The sequence below is a fragment of the Tupaia chinensis genome, unplaced genomic scaffold (genome assembly GCF_000334495.1).
Source record: "Tupaia chinensis unplaced genomic scaffold, TupChi_1.0 Scaffold000140_1, whole genome shotgun sequence".
Classification (NCBI taxonomy): domain Eukaryota; kingdom Metazoa; phylum Chordata; class Mammalia; order Scandentia; family Tupaiidae; genus Tupaia; species Tupaia belangeri.
Window position 1 is genome coordinate 7,913,330 of NW_006159610.1, and position 16,027 is coordinate 7,929,356.

General features: G+C 45.2%; 1 protein-coding gene across 1 annotated transcript in view; it reads right to left on the reverse strand.

The window, feature by feature from the left end:
• Window positions 1-10,215, reverse strand: part of SLC37A3 (solute carrier family 37 member 3) — a 48,472-nt gene extending 38,257 nt beyond the window's left edge. Inside the window, exon 1 of the mRNA XM_006145047.3 lies at window positions 10,099-10,215. The gene's annotated coding sequence lies outside the window, so the exon portion shown is untranslated. The remainder of the gene's footprint in view (window positions 1-10,098) is intronic.
• Window positions 10,216-16,027: the final 5,812 nt, after the last annotated feature.

Consider the following 16,027-nt stretch of genomic DNA (forward strand, 5'->3'; position numbering starts at 1 on the left):
CTCAGGTCAAATTAAAAATAAATAAGTAAATAAATAAAGTTAAACTTAAAATTTCTTAAAAAAAAAACAAAAAACTGGACAAGATCTTATCTCCTGGTAGAATCATACAAACTATTAAAGAAAACCATGAGTATCTAGACCAGCAGATGGCATAATGGTTATGTCACTAGACTCCCATGTAGTCAACAGCAGTTTGAGTCCAGGACCCGGAGGCTTAAAATTCACATGAGGTGCATGTGCGTGCATGCCCAAGATACTGAGAGAAGAATGGAGGAGAAGGGACTGTAGCATGACCATCCCTTTGGGGGGTTATTTCTTCTCTTCTGTCTCTCTGTTTCTCTTTGTCTCTCTGGCAAGTTCACGTGCCTATAGCAAAAAAAATCTAAGAAAAGATAAATAAATAAGAAAACCATGAATTCCTACTAAAAAGCTGAGCAATGGAAATGAACAGACAATCCAAAAGAAATGAAACAGTTATGGGACCAGCAGTTGGCATAATGGCTATGTCGCTGGACTCCCAAGTAGTCGACCGCGGTTAACGTCCCGGACCCGGTGGCTTAAAACTCACGCCGGGTGCGTGTGCATGTGTGCCCAAGATCCCGAGAGGAGAACGAAGGAGAAGGGATTGCGGCGTGACCATCCCCCCTGGGGGGTGATTTCTCGCTTTCTGTCTCTCTGTCTGGCGAGCGCATGCGCCCTATAGCAAAAACCTCTCCAAAAAGAAAAGAAACAGTTATTAAACTTAGAAATAAAAGTTCCAGGACCAGATGATGGTGCAGCGGTAGCACAACTGAATCCATACAGGAAAGTCCTAGGTTCGCAACCCCAGACCTCCCACCTCCGCAAGCACACGGGCACAATGCCCATGATCCACGCTGGCTGAGAAGTGGCTCCCAGCATAAGGACCCCGCTGGGGAAGCTCGTCTCTGTCTGTCTGGTTTCTCTGTGTTTGGGTATGTATGTCTCTGTCTCTCACTCGTGGAATAAATAAACTTTAAAAAAAAAAAAAAAAAAGACCTGGGGCCAACAGGTGGCAAGATGGTGAAGGTGCTGGACTCCTACAGGGCCAACTGCAGTTTGAGTCCCAGACCTGGCAACTTGCTTTTTCGCTTTCCCTCACTCTCTCCCTCGTGAATTAAAATAATAATAATACATAAAATTAAATAACTTTTTTAAAAAAATTAGACCTAAAATTTCCCATCTCACTAGTAATATTAGAAATATTAATTAAGGCAAGAAAATATTTGCCTAGCTAAGCATGCACGCACACATTCAAAATCTCAAATGGAGGAAAAATGGAGAAGAAATTGTGGCATCACCATTCCCCATGTTGGATGCTTTCGCATTTTCCTTCTCTTTGTCTCTCTTTAGCAAGTGCATATGTCCTTTAGCAAACGTTTTTTTTTTAATTATTTTATTTAAATTTATTTATTCATTCATTTATATACTTCAATTTGACCAGAGAGAGATAGAGTGAGAGTGAGAGAAAGCCGCCAGGTCCAGGACTTGAACCGCAGTCAGCCATGCATGAGTCCAGCACCCCTAACCACCAAGCCACCTGCCGACCCCTAGCAAATATTTTTTAAAAATAAAGAAAAGAAGGGACCAGCGGATGGCATACTGGTTATATCACTTAACTCCCACGTAGTTGACCGTGGTTCAAGTCCCGGACCTGGTGGTGTGAAACTCATACTGGGCATGTGTGCATGTGTGCCCAAAATCCCAAGAGAAAAATGAAGAAGGCCATCCCTCGTTGGGGTGAGGGTGATTTATCGCTTTCTATCTCTACGTCTCTCTCTGTCTCTCCAGCAAGCACACACACCCTAAAGCAAAAATCTCTCTAAAAAGTAAAGAAAGAAAATACAGTGGACACATGCACGTGTGTCTAGGAACCTGACAAACTGGAAGGCTAGGGAAAGGGGACTACAACTTGATGAGATCTGTCAAGGGTCTGGTCTGGTCTTGTCTCTTCTCTTCCCTCTCTCTCTTTCTCTCTCTCTCTCTCTCGTACATGCATAGAAACAATAAATAAAATTTGAGGGAAAAAAGTTATTAAAAAAAGACCTTATGGGGGGACCAGCAGTTAGCATAATGGCTATGTCGCTGGACTCCCACGCAGTCGACCGTGATTCGAGTCCCATACCCAGTGGCTTAAAACTCACGCCAGGCACGTGTGCATGTATGCCCAAGATCCCGGGAGGAGAAGGAATTGCGGCATGGCCATCCCCCCAGGGGGTGATTTCTCGCCTTCTGTCTCTCTGTCTCTCTCTGGCTGACTGGCAAGCGCACATGCCCTAGAGCAAAAACTCTCCCCTCCAAAAAAAAGACCTTATGGGGGTTGCAATCTCTCTCTCACTGACTCACAGAAAAAAATAAACTTTAATTAGCAGCTGGCATGTGCTCATTTCTAGATCGTTCTTCCTAAAAACTGTTAACAAAATTATGAGCAGAGTAAAATATTTAGAAAATGTAAATAAACTTTCTGTCTACAATTCCAGGAAGTTACAAAAATAAGAGCTATTCATATTACTACTAAATTTACCTCCATCCTGAAAATCACACATGAAGCCCAGGGGAACAACTGGAAGCTTTAACCACGCTCTATAAATCATAGCGCTTTGAGTTAAACACATTCGCGCCTCAAAACACTGCACGGAGTACTTCAGGGAAGCGTGTGGGACATAAAACTCAATAGCGCATCCGTCTATCAGAAGGTAAACTCCCGACAGACTGGGATTACACAGCTTCCAGTGATAACAGCTCTGTAATTCAGGGCTGTGCAGTTACATTAATGGCTTTAAATTACTGAGATATCTGAAACCATTTGAGTTTAGTTTCTAAATAAATCAACTTTTCCTAAGCTACAGTGATAGGGGATAAAAGGACACTGGAGATAACGGAGATAAGCACTTGGAGAAACAGTTTGAGACACACACCCGCTGTTGGTGGAGTGCAATGAAAATGAATACTGCGGTGTTGTCCGGTCCTACGTAACTTGTAACTATGATTGTTAACAGTAATAAAACCTTGCACATGCGTGCATCCTGTTCATCACAGAAGTGATTTCCAGTCACCTGAGAGCTCAGGGCCTGGGGAACACAGGGGTTTTTGCCAAGTCTGCACCCATCAAGCATTCCAACTTCCAATACTTTTACTTTCTTTCTTTTCAAGAATTATTCATTTATGGGGCAGGCAGGTGGCATGGTGGTTGGGGTACTGGACTCTCACATAGCTGACCACAGTTCGTTTGAGTCCCAGACCTGGCAGCTTGCTCCCAAACTATGTCTCTCTATCTCTTTGTGTCTCTCGCTGGTCAAACTAAAGAATAACAAATAATTCTTTTTTAAAAAAGATTTATTCAGGGACCAGCAGGTGGTGTGGTGGTTACGACGGTGGACACTCCCACATGGCCGACCACGGTCCAACAAGTCCTGTACCTAATGGCTTGTTTTCTCACTTTCCTTCTCTCTCTCTGCCTCTCTCTGGTCAAATTAAATAAATAAATGAATAGAAAAAATTAAATAAAATAATTCTTTTTAAAAAAGTTCTCAATTGATTTTATTATTATTATTATTTTAATTTGACCAGTGACAGAGAGAGAGAAGGAAAGTGAGAAAGCAAGTCTCCAGGTTCAGGACTCAGACTGCAGTCAGCCATGTGGGAGTCTAGTGCCTTAACCACCATGCCACTTGCCAGATCCAAGCATGCCAACTTTCTAAAGGCCACTTTATTTTCTAAACACAGACTGCTAGTTTGGAGATCTGTAAATACTGTAACAATTAGTAGAACAAAATTTCATTTCCATGTTTCTAAATCATAGTAGCTTGTCATTTAATATATTTTTAATTAATGAGCACTGAATGTACTAGGATGATATGCTACTCGAGAGCAGTAAGAATTAGCTTTTTTGGGAGCAGGCAGGTGGTGTGGTGGTTAAGGGTGCTGGACTCCCACATGGTAGACTGCGGTTCAAATCCTGGACCTGGTGGCTTGCTTTCTCACTTTCTCTCTCTCTCTCACTGTCCCTCTATGGTCAAATTAAAATAAATAAATAAAGTTAAATAAAATAATTCTTAAAAAAAAGAATTAGCTTTTTTATTGGGTGGGTAGAATAGACATGTTGATTAAAGGAAACAAAATTACAGATAGATAAAAGGAACAATTTCCAGCATTACAAAATCCATAGGTGGCCCAAGGGTAAAACGTGAGCATTGGCAAGGCTGACCCACGTGGGCAAGTTCTGGGTCCCCATCTAGACACCTTCCTTCTTATGCTGGGAATGCGTGCACCCTTGACTCAGGGCTGGCTGAAGGTGCATCGCAGCAGCGAGATCTGCTGGGGGTGCAAAAACATTTTTAAAAATTAAATTAAAAAAACACTCTGCGAGCAAAGCTCAGTCCTATTGCCACCTCCCAAAACATCCTTTCTTTCCTTACAGACTGCTCACTTAACACTCCACACCCCAAAAGGCATTTTACCCCAACCAGGGTCCTAACTCATGGGGCCCTCCTCATTCTTCCCATCCCCCACCCCTCCTCTTGTCCTCATCTTCTAGCCAACCTCAGGCCAGACTGCCCCTCCAGGCCTTTTCTTCTCCCTTGTCTCTTCCTCCTCCTCACACAAGATGGCTAGTTTCACTTTTTAGATTCAAAACCGCAAACCACAACATGCACACCGCCCAGCGGCTCAGCACTTCCCAATCTCTGCCCTCTCACCCTGCAACACTGTCCACACTTCTCCTTCTTCAATCCCCTTTGTGCCTTTATGCCAGCACCCCCGTTCATGGCCTTAACGCAGACCCTCTGACGCTGACTGACCACCGATAGCCCTCCACAACCACAGAGGATTCCTTGTCCCTGCCCACCTCAGGAATGGTGCCGCCACTCTGCCACTCCTCGACCATGGTACAGGACCCATCTTACATTCCCTTTCTCTTGGCTTCTACATCCAACCCATTACTCAATTTCACGTCCAAGATACATCCAAATCCACCCTCTTCTCACCATCCCACCAGTGTCTCCCACTGGCCCACCTCAACAGCGTCCACAGGTTTCACCATTTCTACGGGTCCACCTCACCCCCACTGCTTCTCCATGCACCAGCCACAAATGCATTTTAAAATGTAAACCAGGGTAGGGGCCGGCAGGTGGCGTGGTGGTGAAGGCACTGGAGTGCCACATGGCCGACCACAGTCCAAGTCCCAGATCTGAGGGCTTACTTTCTCACTTTCCCCTTTCCCTTTCCCTCTCTCTCTCTCTCTCACCAAATTAAAATAATAATGACAAAATTAAATAAATAAATAAATCTTTAAAAAAAAAACACAGACTTGGGCCAGTAGGTGGTATGGAGGTTAAAGCAGTTGGAACCCACATGACTGGCTGCACAGTTTGAGTCCCAGACTTGGTAGCTTGAAACTCGTACCAGGCACCTGTGCGTATGTGCGTGCATACCACAATCCTGAGAGGAGAACGGAGGAGACAAGACTGCAGAATAGCCATCCCCCATGGGGGGTGATTTCTCACTTTCCTTCTCTCTCTCTCTCTGTTTCCCTCCAGTGAGTGCATGTGCCCCGTGGCAAACCAAAGAAAAGGAATACTCTCAAAGACTCTTTGCCAGAGGGCTTTCCAGCCCTCTCTAGCCCTGCTCACTACAGGAAGAGGACAGTTAAGGGGTAGGAAGCAATTGGGGTCAGAGGCCACTGATGTAGGGGGGACTGTTCAGGAGATGACTGCATTGGACCAGGTCTGTTGTAATCACTTTATTAATGGTAATATATGCATAAAGCAGACAATTCAAAAAGCACAAAAGGGTAGACAGCCACTTTGTTCTCCAGACACCCTGTTCTCCTACTGGTTTCTCTGACATCCTCATGAAGCCTGTATCTCCACACACATTCGAGGCCCCTTACACTCAAGTGACCACATGGCACACACATTATTCTGCATCTTTATGAGGTTGCAGTCCGTCCACACCAGCACATACCCAGCTGCCACATCTTTCTGAACACATGCACAGTCCCCACTTACATGCACAAGCCTTTCCCAGGCCCAGTCAGTCTCCTACTGGGCTGGTTCCAGTCCTTGGCCAGGCCACATGGTGAGATGCAAGTACGCCTCTTCTTTCCTCCAACCACCTATCTTCCCAACCTCCCTACTACCTCTTCTCTACACACTACAATTCCTCCACACCAAGTTCCTTCCTGTCCCTCAACCCACCAAGCGACTCTCACTCCAGGTTTTTGTGGGGGCTACTCCACTGCCTGCAGTGTGTTTCTCTGGGTTCTACGTAAGTGGCTTGCTCCTTCCATTTCTTGGCTCACCACTCAGTGGTCATCTCCTATGGTGGCCTGTCCTGACCACCCTATCTGAAATGGTCTCCCTCAGTTACTACCTCCCTCATTTCTGTCTTCATCCCTTCATAGCATTCCCCCCATTGTTATGATCTGGCTTAACTGTTCCCATGTTTGCTGTTCACCGACAAGCTCCACGGAAGCAGGCTCCTTCTGTATCTGAAGTCCACAGGAATATCACCAGAACCTAGCAGAGCACTGAGAAGATCAACAAAGATTTTTCCAAGTGAACACACTCACTGATGGTTGGACATGAATGCTTACAAGGTGCCAGACACCATGTACGGGACCTGCCACACATTACTACATTTAGTTCTCTTGGCATTTCATAAATAAGAAAACAGATATTCCCAAGGAACTCCTCTTGGGCCAGTCCCATAGTGGATAAGCACTATGCAGATGGCCAGATCCCACACGACCTAGCACAGTTATGCCGGGACTCACTCAGCAGAATGCGTTTTTTTGAGTAAGGGGGCTGTGGATTAGAAATAAACATAAAAATAAAAACACAAAGACATCCAGTATAGCAAAATGAAGATCAGGTGGATTCTACTTCTCTGATAAAAAGCCACAACTCCAAACTAGTCTCAGGTTTATTATTTTATAGGTCAGAAAATGGGAGAAGAGGAAATGGAATGCAAAACTACTTGTCTTTCAATGTTAATCGTCTGAAGATGGGAAAAGGACTGGCCCAGCCATATAGTTTCTCTGATCTTTTCCAGGCAAAATCTGATAAACGCATGCATGTGGTTTCCTTTAGCCCAATACAGCTCTGCAGTTTCAACGACAGGCAGTTAGCATATTCATATGCAAATGTTTTCATTGCTATACAAATGAAGCTCATGGTTGCTCTCAGGTTTATTATTTTATAAGACAAAAAAATAGAAAAAAATACAAAGTAAGTTGTTTTTTAGATATAAATCATCTGAAGATACAAAAACGACTAGGCCATATAATTTTTCTGATCTTTTTGGGACAAAATCTGGTAAATACGCATGGCTTCCTTTAGCCCTATACTACTCTGCAGTTTCAACAACAAACTGTGTATTCATATATAAATGCTTTCATTACTAAACAAATAAAGCTCACAAAACCATGCTTCTACGTGTGTCTAAAGGTCACTATGTTTGCTCAGATTGGCTGCTCTCCACACAATTCTAATCCTGGCCTCTGGGCAACACACCGGGCATGTGTACCCACACCTAGGATCCTGATGGACTAGAGAAAGGGGGAAAGAAGGATGGCAATGTGACCACACCTTGTTGGGAGGAGGATTCCCCTCTCCCCACAACACACACTTGCCCTCTCACATTAAGACAAAAACAGTGGACCAGCAGATAGCATAACAGTTATGTCGCTTAACTCCCATATAGTCAACCACAGTTTGAGTTCCAGACCTGAAGGCTTGAAATTCACGTTGGCACATGTGTGTGTGCATGCCCAAGATCCCAAGAAGAGAGTGGAGAAGGGATTGTGGTATGGCCATTCCCCCTTACAGAAAGCAAGTAAGATTTCTTGCTTTCTGTCTCTCTGGTGAGTACATGTGCCTTATAGCAAAAAATCTCTCTAAAAAAAAAAGAAAAGAAAAAACGTGGGGCTGGCAGATGATGTGGTAGTTAAGGAGAATGGACTCCCACATGGCTGATCACAGTTTAAGTCCAAGATCTGGTGACTTGCTTACTTTCTCTCGCTTTCTCTCACACATACACACTCTGTCCCTCCCTAGTCAAATTAAAATAAATAGTTAAATGATTTTGTAAAAATAAAAAAGTAATCTCTCTTAAGAGTGAGCATTCAAACCCTGACTTATTTCGAGATTCTGTGTTATATCATGTAAAAACAAAGTTTAAACTAGAAAATACTCCAAGCTGGGGGCATGGTGGCACCCACCCTATGGCAAAAAACAATGGAAGCTGCAGAACTGCCTCATCGAGTCCATCTCTCTCTGTCTCTCTCTCAATGTGCATGACTTTTGGGGCCAGTAGGTGATGTGGTAGTTAAGGGCGCTGACCCACATAGCTGACCACAGTTCGAGTCCCAGACCTGGCAGCTTGTTTTCTCTCTCTCTCTCTCTCTCTCTCTCTCCCCTTCTCTGGTCAAATTAGAATAAATAAATTAAATACTTATTTTTAAAAAGAAAATATTCCAAGCTGGGTAAAACACAGTAATTTCAACTATCCCACCTTAAACTAAGAGGTTTTCATCCAGGATGGGGAAAACCCCTCCTTACTGGTAAGAGTGCTTCTCTTACACACTCAAACAAGAAGGGCATTAGACAGGCAACTACTTCAACCCTCCCCCAGACTTCAGTTTTTATGTTTATAAAGTAAAAAATACAATTCGTCCTCAAAGCATGAAGAGGTGGGTAGGAAAGTATAGATGAGCATAAATGCTCATTAGAGTATGCTGCGTATGCTGTAATTCAGCTCCCAGTGTGCAACACGGGCTCAGCATCTTGCTTATCCCACATAACTTCATTTGAAGTCACTGACCTGTAACACATAAATCTCTTTTATTCAAAACTCAAGTCTTCAACTAATTTTTTTTCCTCTTCTTAAACCGTCTCTTTACCACAAATGTAAAATACCCAGTATTTATCAGTAAAATTCTCTCAACTTAATTTAGGGCTCCCAAAACCACATTCTCCCTATTTTTGAACATGTTCCAAAGACAACTAGGTTCCAAGATGAAAATCTTTCCCTCAGAGCCAGCCAGTGGCATGTTGATTAAGAAGGCTGGATCCAACAAGGCCAAATGCACTGTTCCAGTCCCAGACTCAGCAGCTTGAAAAACACACCAGGAGCATGCGCACACGTGCCCAAAATCCTCAGAGGAGAATGAGACAGGAGTGTGATGTGGCCATCCTCTTCCCCCACCCCAGGTGATTTCTCACCCCCACCTCTGTCTCTCTCCTGCCAGCACAAGTGTCCTATAGCAAAAACTAAAAACATACAAATAGGAAAGAAACAATTCAAACCCCAAGGCATTAAAGCCTTTCCCTTCTAAATCAACTATATACAAGTGGTTTCTATATATGGTTTCATTTATATATATATAAATTTGTGTAAGAGTAGAACTAAAGCAAGGGACAAAGGCGACAGCAACGGAGTCAGATTTTGCTTGCCCTGGGAACAACTGTACCGTAACTGCAGTAAAAGTCACGGGGAGATTGCCTACAATCTGGTATTTCAGGAAACACCAAAAGCCTTGTGGACATATTGCAATTATCCCCTGTCAAAACTAAGAATAAACAGACCACACTCGGCAAATAAGAACAGCGAGGAAATGACGAATAAGTAATTGGACCTCACTCCTTGACTGAGATCATGGCAATTACCAAAAAAACGAGAAAAAGACTCTTTTCCCTTTTGACTCCGGGACATCCTTTCCAAGAAGCTACCCCACCCCTACCTGAAAAGCACCGCTTCACCTGGTCCAGACGGAAAGTCGCGTTCTAGCTAAGTCACCCCCCCCTCCCATCCAGGCGCCACCTGGCCGGCAGGGCGGGCGCGGGGCACAGAAACCCCGGCTGCCTGGGCTCGGCTGCCTAGGCTCGGGCCGGGCCGCTGGGTCTGCCCCACCGCCCTGCCCGTGCTCCGGCCAAGCCGGCCCTGGCCGCCGCGCCACACCCACCATCTTCCACCACCTTCATCTCCTCCGCTGCCCGGACCCCCTCGGGCTGGCCCTCGTCCTCCCCGAGCCCCCAGGCCCCAGTCGGGCTCAGGCCGCACACGCCGCACTTCGCGCACCTGAAACTAGCGTAATCACCGCACTCCCAGTCGCTGCTCCGCACGCTCCGCGGGATCCCCTCCGCTGGCCGCCGCCTCCGCCGCCACCTCACCCCAGACGCCGCGGCCAGGGTTTCCGGGCGCTCACGCGACCCGCCCGCCCGGGGCATTCTGGGAGTTGTAGTCCGGCGAACGGCCGCACCTGCAGGCTGCAGAACGCCCGCCCGCGGCTGGGCGGCCGGCCGGCTGCCTCTGCTCACCTGGCAGCAGGCGGGCAGCGGCCGGGAATGTCAGCTGGAAAGGCTGTGCGGGAGAGAGAAGATGTGAATTGGGAAGAAGTAGTGTGGAGATTTTTTTTTTTAATTATTATTCCATTCTTTGTGTTTATCGAAAGTAATGCTGCCGAGTGTGCACCTGATCCGCATAAGCCTTAGAATTCTGTTTAGACTAAATGCAGGTGTCCGCGCTGGCGGGGCCATTAGTCTGCTGGAGTCATTCCCAGTTCTCACTCCACCCCACCCACCAATTACCGCAATGCATGGTCGGACCCTGTCAGCCTCAAGCACCAATGAAGAACTTACCACTCTTGTCTCTGAAGTAGGGCCCTCTGCCCTCCTGAACGCCTTCAACTGATGGAGAAATTTCTTTTTTCTTTTTTACTTTTTTAACTCTCCTCCTGTCCCAGCAATCCTCTCACAAAGGTAGTAGGCAAAGAAAACAGTATTTTTTTTAAAGGTTTTTGCTAATTCCCAGAGAGAGACAGAGAGAGGCAATGAGAGAGAAAGTGGAAAATCTCCCACCCCCCTACCATCCCACCCCCCCCATCCTACACCACCCCAGGGGAGGGGGGGGGCGGTATATAGCCACACTGCAATCCCTTCTCCTCCATTCTCCTCCTGGGCCTTTGCACTGCACTCACACGTGCCCACCACAACTGGCCATGTGGGAGTTTAGCTCCTTAACCACCACGCAACCTGCTGGCCCCAACCATTTTATTATTGAATAAACTTTGAACCATGACAGGAGTATGTCACAGGCAATCAGTGAGGTGCAGGGACAAAAAGGAGTCTTATCCCCTACACAGCCCAGCTGATACTGCAGGTACTCTTTGAAAAGTTCATGAAAATGCCTATTTTATTAAAAAAAAAAACTATGGGTGCATTTCAAAATATTTGCACTAAAACTCCTATATTTAATTTCATTTTCCACTACATTTTTGAAGTTCTTGCTTATAACCATTACATACATATTCTCAAAAACTAGTTCTGGGGTGTCCTGTGACCTGGTGGTTAGAAAGCCAGAGACCACATTACTGACCACGGGATTAGATTCCCACCCCAAATAACCAAAAAGAGGGACCAGCAGGTGGCATGGTGGTTAAGACACTGGACTTCCACATGGCTGACCACAGTTCGAGTCCTAGACCTGGTGGCTTACTTCCTTCTTTTCCTCTCTCTCTGTGTGTCTCTCTCTGGTCAAATTAAAATACATGAATGAATAAATAAAATTAAATAATTATTTTTTTTAAAAAAAAAAGAAAGGAAAAACAACCAAAAAAAAGGGAGAGTAACATATGGGAAATTCTAGACACCGTGAAACATCCAAATATTATAATGGGTATTCCAGAAGGTGAAGAACCTGCTAAAGGCATGGAAAACCTTTTTCATGAAATATACTATCTGAAAATTTTCCAAATATAGAAAAAAATGGAGAAATTCAGATCCAAAAAATAAAAAGGACCCCAAATAGAATCAACATAAAAAGCTCCTCCCAAGGAGGGCAGTTGTTGTTGTAATGGCTATGTCGCCGGACTCCCATGTAGTTGACCAGGTTTGAGACCTGGACCCAGTGGCTTCAACTCAGGCCGGGCATGTGTGCATGAGTGCCCAAGATCCCAAGAGGAGAATGGAAGAGAAGGAATTGTGGCATGGCCAACCCCCTGGGGGGTGATTTCTTGCTTTCTGTCTCTCTATCTCTCTCTGTCTTTTTGGTGAGTGCATGCACCCTATTACAAAAACCTCTCAAAAAAAAAAAACAAACAAACAAACAAACAAACAAAAAACACCATGGTAGTTTTGTCTCCAGCCATCCAAGGGTATGGCTGAGAAATGTCATGTTGGAGTGAGCAAAAATAAATCTGCCAAACATATCACTCTTATTTTTAAAAATACATTGTGGGGGGGCCAGCAGGTGGTATGGTAGTTAAGGGTCCTGGATTACCACAGGGCTGACTTGCAGTTCAAGTCCTGGACGTAGTGGCTTGCTTTCTCATTTTCCCTTCCTCTCTCTTGCTCTATCCCTTGCTGATCAAATTCAAATTAAATAAATAAATAAAGTTAAATAAAAAATAATTCTTAAAAAAAGTAAATAAATAAATAAATAATACATGATGGAATTTTAGTTAGCTTGAAAAGGAATGAAGTTGGGTTTTTTTGGAGAGGTTTTTGCTATAGGGCGTGTGCACTCGCCAGAAAGACAGAGAGAGACAGAGAGAAAGCGAGAAATCACCCCCCAGGGGAGATAGCCACACCACAATCCCTTCTCCTCCATTCTCCTCTCAGGATCTTGGGCATGCACGCACACGCGCCCAGCATGAGTTTAAGCCACCGGGTCCGGGACTCAAACCGCAGTCGACTACGTGGGAGTCCAGCAACATAGCCATTACGCTAACTGCTGGTCCTAGGAATGAAGTTTTGATACATGACACGGGATGGGTAAACCTTGAAAACATTACACTGAGCTAATAAGCCAGACACAAAAGGACAAAATGGTATAATTTCATTTATATAAGATTCTTAGAGTCGTTAAATTCTGAGATGGAAAGTAGGATGGTGGTTACCAAGGGCTGGAGAGGACAAGTGGAGCTACTGTTCACGGTACGGCGTGTCAGTTAGGAATGGTGGAGAATGTTCTGAGCTGGATGGTGGTGTTGGTGGCAGGAAAACGCGAATATATCGAATGCCATCGAATTGTACACTTAAAAATAGTTAGAATAGGGCCGACTGGTGGCATGGTAGTTAAGGTGGCTGGACCCCACAGGGCTGAGTCTCGGACCCAGCAGCTTGCAAAAGCATGCCAGGCACTGGGGCTGGCAGGTGGTATGGTGAGGAGCGCTGGATGCCCACATGGTTTGAGTCTTGGACCTGGCAGCTTGTTATCTCACTTTCCCTCTCTCTCTCTCACTCTGTCCCTCTCTGGTCAAGTTTAAATAAATAAAAAGTTAAATAAAATAATTATTTTGAAATATATATATTAAAAAAATATTAAAAAAAAAAAAAACCACCAGGCACATGTGCATGCATGCCCAAAATCCCAAGAGGAGAATGGAGAAGGACTCCAGCATGGCCATCCACCTGGGGGATGATTTCTCACTTTCCTTCTCTTGCTCTCTGTCTCTCTCTCTGGTGAGCACATGCACCCTATAGCAAAAGCAACAACTAGAAAAGAAAAAACAGTAAAAAAATTTATATGAACTGTATAGAAATATCATGTAAGTACATGTACATACTCCAAAAAGTTCATGGAAAGTGCACACTATGAAAAAAACTACATATGGATTTCAAAATATTTTGAACCAAAATAAACTCATTGTTGTGTTTTGTTCTTTTAGCTAGAGGGTGCATGCATTTGCCAGATGAAAGAGAGAAAGTAAGGAATCACCCCCATGGAAAATGGTCACACCACAATGTCGCCTCCTCCAATTCTCCCTCCTTTGGGGATTTTGGGCACACAAGATCCCAGCATGTTTTTCAAGCTACGGGGTCCTGGACTCAAACTGCACAGTTGACCATGGAATCCAGCCACCTTACCCATGCCACTGGCTGGCCCTCTAAACTTGTATTTTAATTCCACTTTTTTCTACCTTTTTCTTCCTTTATGACATGCCAGAGGTTGCATGCATGCATAAGAGAGGGAGAAAAAGCACATCCCAGTGGGTTCTGGTCAATCCTTTTTCTCCAATCCTCCATCCTGTCAGGATCCTAGGCAACTATATACATGCTTGTCATGTCAGCCGCCAGGGCTGGGACTGGAACCCCAGTCATCCCTGTGTGATATGGCTGTGGAGTCCCCTCTGTGTGTGTGTGTAAGTGTAAGGTATATAACCTGTGTCACTATCACCCAGGACCCTAGCAACACTGTGTTTACAGTCACCTCTATGAAGAGGTTGGGGGTGAGGAGCGAAACCTCCCTCTCCTTGACTTCCGCAGACCATGTGAACGTTTTGACATGTGATTTCTCCTCTAGAAGCAACCCATCCAAGTGCTGGATTGATTCTGTTTTGTTGTCCTTGTTTTTGACAGTAACCATTAGCAGAAAAACGAAAGCATCTGGCACCTAACCTCACTGACATCTGCACTAAGAGGTTTGATTTCCGGCCCCTGCTCACACGTTTGTGGTGGCTCTGAACCTACATGCTATTTCTGAGTGGCAGACTCTCACAGTCATGGCCTGCAGCGGCAATGAGCAATGTCTTTTGTGTTCTTGCTCCTCCTGGTAGCTTTGGGTTTCTCATACCCAATACAGTTTCCTGAAAATTGATGTGTAAATGGCCTTTTGGGTAAGACAAATCACACTTTAAAGGTTCTCTGAAGGAAGCTTAAAATGTTCTTAGACATTGAATAAATTACTCTCTGTTTTAATGTTTCTCAAACTTTTGAGGCCCCAATCCACAGTAAGAGATACAGTTTAGGGGCCAACAGGTGGCATAGCGGTTAAGGTGCTGGACTCCCACGTGACTGATGGCAATTTGAGTCCTGGACCCGGGTGCTTGAAACTCATGCCGGGCATGAGTGCATGTGTGCACAAAATCCTGGGAGAACAGAGGAGATGGGATTGCAATATGTCCATCCCCCCGGGGGGTGATTTCTCACTTTTCCTCTCTGTCTCTCTCCCCAGCAAGTGCATGTGCCCTATGGCAAAAGAAAAAAAAAGAAGAAAAGAAAGGCATTTAGAGCCCAGGGAGGCACAGCAGTAAATGCAATGCTCTGTGAGACTGACTCACATAGAGAGGTTCCTGGTTCGCAGTCAAGGCCTCCCCATGTGTGCCCATAGTCTGGGTCTGGCTGAAGCCGGAGGTGGAGTGCAGCATTGAGACCCTGCTGGGGGTTCTCTTTCTCTCTCTCTCTCTCTCTCTCGAAGAAGAAGAAGAAGAAGAAGAAGAAGAAGAAGAAGAAGAAGAAAACATAAAAAAGGAAAAAGAAACACACTCTATTTTGCCCCCCACTACAACATGCTGAGATACAACTGAATGCCAGCATTTTGCAAAATAGCGCTCACCGGCCACCGGCACTACATGAGACCCACTCTGATATTTTTCTTGCTTTCTTCTTTTAAAATTGCTGACTGCCACCTTCTAAAGCGGATGCCAAGCCTCAGTCAGAGGTCTCAGCCTACATCTGGAAAACACTAGCTATGTATTGTAGTGATCTGTGTCTAGCTCAGAGTGCTCTGCTACATTTACTAGAGAAAATCTGGACCAGGTGATGGACGTCCAGGAGCAGCTGCTGTTTTAGACTGGGGTGGGACGAGAAAAGGTAAGAGTGAGGAAATTTCACTTCCGCTTCCTGCTTCTCCTGCAGCATGGGAACTACTCAGATCTAGATTTCCCCCCATAGGGTATGTGCGCTCACTCGCCAGAGACAGTGAGAAGGAAAGTGAGAAATCACCCCCAGGGCGACAGCCACATAGCCATCCCTTCCCCTCCATTCTCCTTGGATTTTGGGCACGCAAGCCCACATGCCCAGAGTGATTTTGAAGCCTCAGAGTCCGGGATTAGAACCACGTTCTATTTTTATCTTTTTTATTTTGGAGAGGTTTTTGCTATAGGGTCCAAGCACTTGCCAGAAAGAGAGAGAGAGAGAGAGACAGAAAGTGAGAAATCACCCCCCATGGGGGATGGCCAGCTGCAATCCCTTCTCCTCCATTCTCCTCTCAGGATCTTGGGCACGCA